Genomic DNA, 6,000 nt, shown 5'->3' on the forward strand with positions numbered 1-6,000 from the left:
ATCTTTCAGCATTTTTTAGAATTAACGACTTGTTTCATCTGCTATGGCAGTGGTAGATTTAAGACAGTGACAGCAAGAGTTCTCTTTCATCTGAATTTTTCAGTCGATCACATTTGATCAAAACTACGGAATAACCCCTAAAACAGCATGACAGCTTTGAGTTAAAACTTGGACTGCCTATCTTTCATTCTGTTCAGAGACACTCTGTTCCTCCCCATTAATAATCGCCAAGATTAATGCTGGACAGGCAGTATAATTCCAAATTTTACGTGTCAAACTCTGTGCCTGGAACAGCCTGTTCAAGCCAGTGTGCAAGTCAAAACCACCTTCTTCAAAGGGATCACAAACATGGAGACGGCTCCGTTGGAAACATGCGGCAGCCCTCGCTCCTCAGAAAACAACATCGGTCCAGCGACTGGATCTTTCCAGAACAAATTACAACAATAACACATTCTCTCCGCAACACTCTGGTGGCAATTCCCATCCCCCAACAACAAACACCACCATAAATGCCCTGCCACTCAGCACTGTCATCCACAGTTGGGTTCATCAAGCGCAGAAGCGTTCCACTGTCACAGACAATATTATTTCCCTCTTTCATACAAAACAGTTTAATTGACTGTGCAATTTGATTCCAGATGCCGTCTGGTGGATGCACCGAGACGGCTCCTTGTAAATGGAAATAATAAATAAATAAATACATAAATAAATAAACAAACACACCCCAGCCTCCTGTAGGGAGGTGCATGGGATGGCGAGGCCTTCAAACGTTACCCCCAGTATGGGCACCCAGCACGAGGGCGGCGCCTCTGTGCGCACATCTATCGAGCGTCCCCTCAAAGCCAAACTCCAAACATTAAAAAGCTGTGACAATCCCCAGAACGATGCTGACCTCTTTGAGTATTAATACGCCGAGCCTTTTTGTGGCTTTAGGGAGGGAACAGGCAGGCTCAAACACCATAGGCGACCAAGCTGTTGTTTAATAAGGGTTTTCCCAGAGCACATTCCACTCATTATGTTTGTCCTTTCCACTCTTTGATTTTCTCTGTACTCCTTCTATTGATATCGTTTCACAGGATTACGCTAATACGACCAAATGGAACAGAGGGCCCAAAGACCTTCTTTTATTCATCATCTAAATATCAATCTAATTAATCAAATATGCAAATGTGGACCTAAGATGGCCTTGCCCATTTATGGCCTTGCTACCCATTTAAATAAAACTGACAAAACATTTTAATTGAAAAGAAATCAAGGTTTGCTTCTCCAGGGACTGAAAACTGCTAAGACACAGCACTAAAAAAATGCATACACTTGCACCTAAAGATGAAGCGTACTATTCCACAGATTTACTCATTTGCTTTCTCTTCTGAAGAAAGCATAGACAAAGCCATTCATAAAAAAAAAAAAAAAATGACTGCTTATCCATTATAATAAAGTAGTGACATCACAACGCTGTATTCAGCTGAACGCACATACTGGTACTTGACATTCCATCCTCATGTATGAGAACTGTCTCTTTTGCAATTCCAGGGTATTTATGAAAGAATTACTCTCCAATAACTGTGTAATGGCTTTTTAACAGCACCTACACTAATATACACAACAAGTCACATCAAGCAATTGAATGCTTAGGCATCCGTTGGGGAAAAAAAAAAAAAATGTAAATAAATAAATTGACATGGAACACACTCTATACCATAATGACCCTCCAGAGAGAAAGCATTTCACTATAATCACACAGATGTGATGGTCTCATGGTATCATTTATGGCAGGCTATACAGGCAACACGCAGCAATGAGGCACAGACATGGATGTGCATTAAAGGATTTTAGGAGCGGCCCAGCTAAAAATCAGGCGACAAAAATCCCCCCCTTAATTCTCAAAATTCTCAGCTACCGTTCCAGGTGACAGTGAGTAAGTTTTTGATGTGATATGTTTGTGCGTGGAACATAATAACTATGTGTGCACATTAAAATACTGTAGATATGTATGAATATGTATTTGTAAATAGCTTATTATTTTATGAACAGTCATTTGATATGACAATTTGCAGCAAAGACAGCAAAAAATCCTAGTAGCAATAAAACTAGCTTATCTTCATAAGTGACTTTATAAGACGCAACTAGTGAGGGGGCTGGATATCAATTTTATGTACTTGTATCACAGCCACTGAATATCTAAACATATGGAACTTAGTGTACGTTTTCTTTCTCGAACAGACTGTAATCGTTCAACCTGCGGGACAAACGGAACAGAAGGTTATTTTCCTATAGGAGAGAAACACCCAGCATTTCAAACGCAATGGTCTTAATAAAGCACGGCCGACACGCAGACGAACGTGAGGACCTTTCAACTTTGAAAATGGAAGATGCTGCTTTAAATGCCCCTGCAACTGCATCACATAGAACCATACCATGCGCTAACAGTGATGTGTTCGACTTTACGCGTTAATCTTTTGACATCCAGATAATGTTATTCTGATAACTAAATAATTAGTTGGGTTAATATACAACTGGCGGTGTTGTATATTTTCCAATATTTTAGTAATGCCCAAACCTAGTTGCTGTAGTTGGGACGGAGGACGTGACGAAGAAACTGTCTCCCTTTTTCGCGAAAAGCACAGGTACACATAGAATCAATTCCAAATAGTAAAATGTCTAGATTCAGTGTAACAGTTAGTCCTGTTGAGTTGGCCAAAATAACCCCCTCTTTTTCCACTGACAGGATTTGTCCACTTGCGTTGTTCATGCGTTTTCCTCTCAAATAACGCATCTAGACGTTAATGCTTACAATTAACTGCTGTGGTTTTCAGATCCGCGTGAAAGGGAGCTGTTAGTTCAGCACTGTAAACGGGGGATTACTCAACACTAACGCCCAATTCTGCAGCACATCTCACTACACGGCACTGCAGTCTCTTAACACAAGTTATACCGTTTAGTCATAATAGGCGTCCTCGGAAATGTAGAGATTACAGAATGAAATGGCACGCTTTTCTGCTGATGATACCTTCAACGCAAGGATGCAACACCACGCACAGTCAGTTTGGAAGACTGGTGTCTTAAAGTAAGTACACCTAAAAATACATTTGTGTGGCATATAGCACAAACATAATATGAGGAACCGCCAATAAAGGTCAACTAACTCAAAAAGTGTGTGGGTTTATTTGACACTAATTGCAGAGGAAATCGTATCCCAAAGCCTTGCAAAATTCGAAGTTTATTTCAGCCCAGGGATATCGTACAAATAAGGTATTAATACGCACTGAGAGCAAAATAATCCGAATAGTCGCCGGTTCGTCTTTTACAGTAGCCCGAATTTGCTGAGCGCTACACAGCGCTCTGACCGTGCACTTTGGCAGGCAGCAATGTTGTACAGAACGGCCCACCTCCAAGTGGCGTACGGGAACTACAGTTGTGTACTTATTTCTATCGTTGTCACTCAGGACTGTTTGTCGTTGGTTAAAGGTTGGAAAAACACCGCTTCCTAGCAATGGGATTTCACTCCTTACATGAACTGCAGGATCATATAAACACTTTAAACATGTGGATGTATTTTACATTTTAAATCGACAGCTGTGTTGAGCAGTAACATTTGACCCAAAATGAATGAGATGATCTTCGATTTAAAATGTGGTTGCAGTGAATGCAAGCCAATGTTTTAGGATGAGTGTAGAGATGTCTAATGTAACCAGTGGAGGCTCAATCGGGAGTCTCGTCAAATTCCATTTATTTGAAATGTGTTTCGTTTGAAGGCAGAATTCAAATTATAATAGGAATATATCTTATTGTTTGCGCAACTTGTTTGTTGCAACTCCTTGAGGAGCCATTTTTGACAAAATCTTGTCGGTTACTTGATTTAACGTTAATTGAAACTGAAACGCTACATTTGCACATGTAACAGTACACACCTTGATGGTAGAAACTCAGACTTGAAACCGGATCGATGCGCATCGTTTCACAGAAAACTGACAACTGGATATTTCTGGACTTCCTCCACCACCTATAGCTTCATGTCGGTATGTTCAATATTTTTGCCTTTATTGGATCTAAAGGGAACTTTCCAGTGCACAGGTTTTTGCACCACAGTTATTTTCATCTACAAATTATATCATCTGCGAAAGGCGCTTGAAGATTCAGCAAAACTGAATTATATTCGGAAATATCTGTGTGTGTGTGTGTGTGTGAGAGAGAGAGAGAGAGAGAGAGAGAGACGTTAGGAGATATCTGACCACTGTCATTAAAATAATACTAAAATAATACTAATAATGTATGGTAGTGTAAATTGCACTGTTTTTGCTTGCAAGGCTCTGATACGGCCCGTGTGGAGCAATAAAGACTCATTTCAAATTCAGCAAGTCCAGTGCAGCATCTTCGTCGGTGCAGTATCTTCGTTTTACTGTAATCAGTGAACTTGCTTTTCTTCAAAGGTACCGTCTGCAGAATGTTTGATCAGACATCATTGCGAAATTTAAACCTGTCAGGACTGTAATTTTATAAATCCACCCAAACCACGCACATCAATACTGAATGAATTAATAATCTACATAAGGGCTCTAACAACGCATGTGTTGGAATTCATGCGGAGAAACCAACACGCTTCAGCTATAGGTGTTGTCTGTGTTGTATAGGTATAGCTACAGATAAGATTCATTTCGACTGCACGTACTGTAAACTGCTGCCAAGTGGAGAAACTTGAAAGACATTGCAGACAGTTAGGGCTGTCTGTAATAATTCCACACCGCTCATATTAAAGAGGAAATATCAAAACATTACTACTGACACTTACATTAAGGCTTTCAACATAACTGCAGCAACTTCATAAATTCGACCAATAAAGACAAAATCAAACGAATGGATGCCTCGCCGCAATTACCAAAGTACCCATTGAATTAGAAACCTTTAACTTTATGAAATGGTCGCAGGGGGAGCTGCGCCAGCAGGTATAGAAAAATGGGCTTACCTACAACCAGCTTCCAAAATGGTCCAGTTCCTTCAGTCAGTGAAAGAAATCTCTATGACCATCACAACGCCGGATCAGAAGAAAAATCACGATTTCCTCTAGTTTTACAATGTGGGTGAAAAATGATATTTTGACCAGATATCCCATTCAAGCAATAGTCAAGTTGTCCAGAGAGTGGTTTAATCCAACATAATCATGTACGTTTACTATCGTGCTATTTGGTCATTGGCAAGTACCAATGCTTCCTTTCCATAGAGATGATCCAAGAATAAAGAGGAATTACATTTAGATACTTGGTAAAAGAGAACGGCAGGGAGAAAATGAAGGGCAAGATTAAACACCAAACAAGTACGCTTCTCTGTGGAAAGAGCTGTTGATCACAGATCCTCCAAACGTGCAGTGTGTTACCAACAATCCCAATGCACATGTGCGATCTTCGGGAGGCTGCAGTGCAAACAGAAAATAAATCTATATATATTTCAAAAGTATCCTGTAATAGCGGATCCGATGGGGTTTTCCTCCTCAGTGCTGCTATGTGAACGCTCACAGCCCCAGCTTCTCATCGATTCGTCTCCTTGGTCCTAGAGCCCACAAGAGTCTCTCCGGGTTTTCAACAAGCGGCTCAAAACCTGCATTCTGTGCATTCTTACTGAGCCAAAAAAAGAACAAGAAAATGACGCGTACACCCAGCCCTAATTTCAGAGCGCCAAAAAAGGTGTGAGGACTTTAAGATGGACTACAGGCATACCCTCACAAGATAAAAGTTATTAGCGTGTATCCCCCAGACACGAACTCCATCCTCCTAGCCACCAGACAGCGGCGTGAATAAGGACCTTATGCGCAGCGCAGCTCTCGCAGTAGGTACACATACTGCCGCCCAACGGATACAGCGGAAACGAGTCTGTGTTCCGTCATGGCTCCCAAGCCAACAGTTCGAAAGAGATACTTCTATATCACCATACGTAATGATGTTTATAACGTTATTTATATAACGATGATACTACTAATACCACTACTGCTAATTATAATGATAAAAA

The 6,000-nt window shown here is 40.7% G+C and overlaps 1 protein-coding gene across 2 annotated transcripts in view; it reads right to left on the minus strand.

Annotated features, from left to right (window-relative positions):
• Positions 1-5,742, minus strand: part of LOC118789013 (interleukin-1 receptor accessory protein-like 1) — a 319,783-nt gene extending 314,041 nt beyond the window's left edge. For both annotated transcript variants that reach the window (XM_036545289.1, XM_036545288.1), the window contains exon 1: positions 4,964-5,742. The gene's annotated coding sequence lies outside the window, so the exon portion shown is untranslated. The remainder of the gene's footprint in view (positions 1-4,963) is intronic.
• Between the last annotated feature and the right edge of the window lie 258 nt (positions 5,743-6,000).

This window comes from Megalops cyprinoides, chromosome 14 (genome assembly GCF_013368585.1).
Source record: "Megalops cyprinoides isolate fMegCyp1 chromosome 14, fMegCyp1.pri, whole genome shotgun sequence".
NCBI classification, from domain to species: Eukaryota; Metazoa; Chordata; class Actinopteri; order Elopiformes; family Megalopidae; genus Megalops; species Megalops cyprinoides.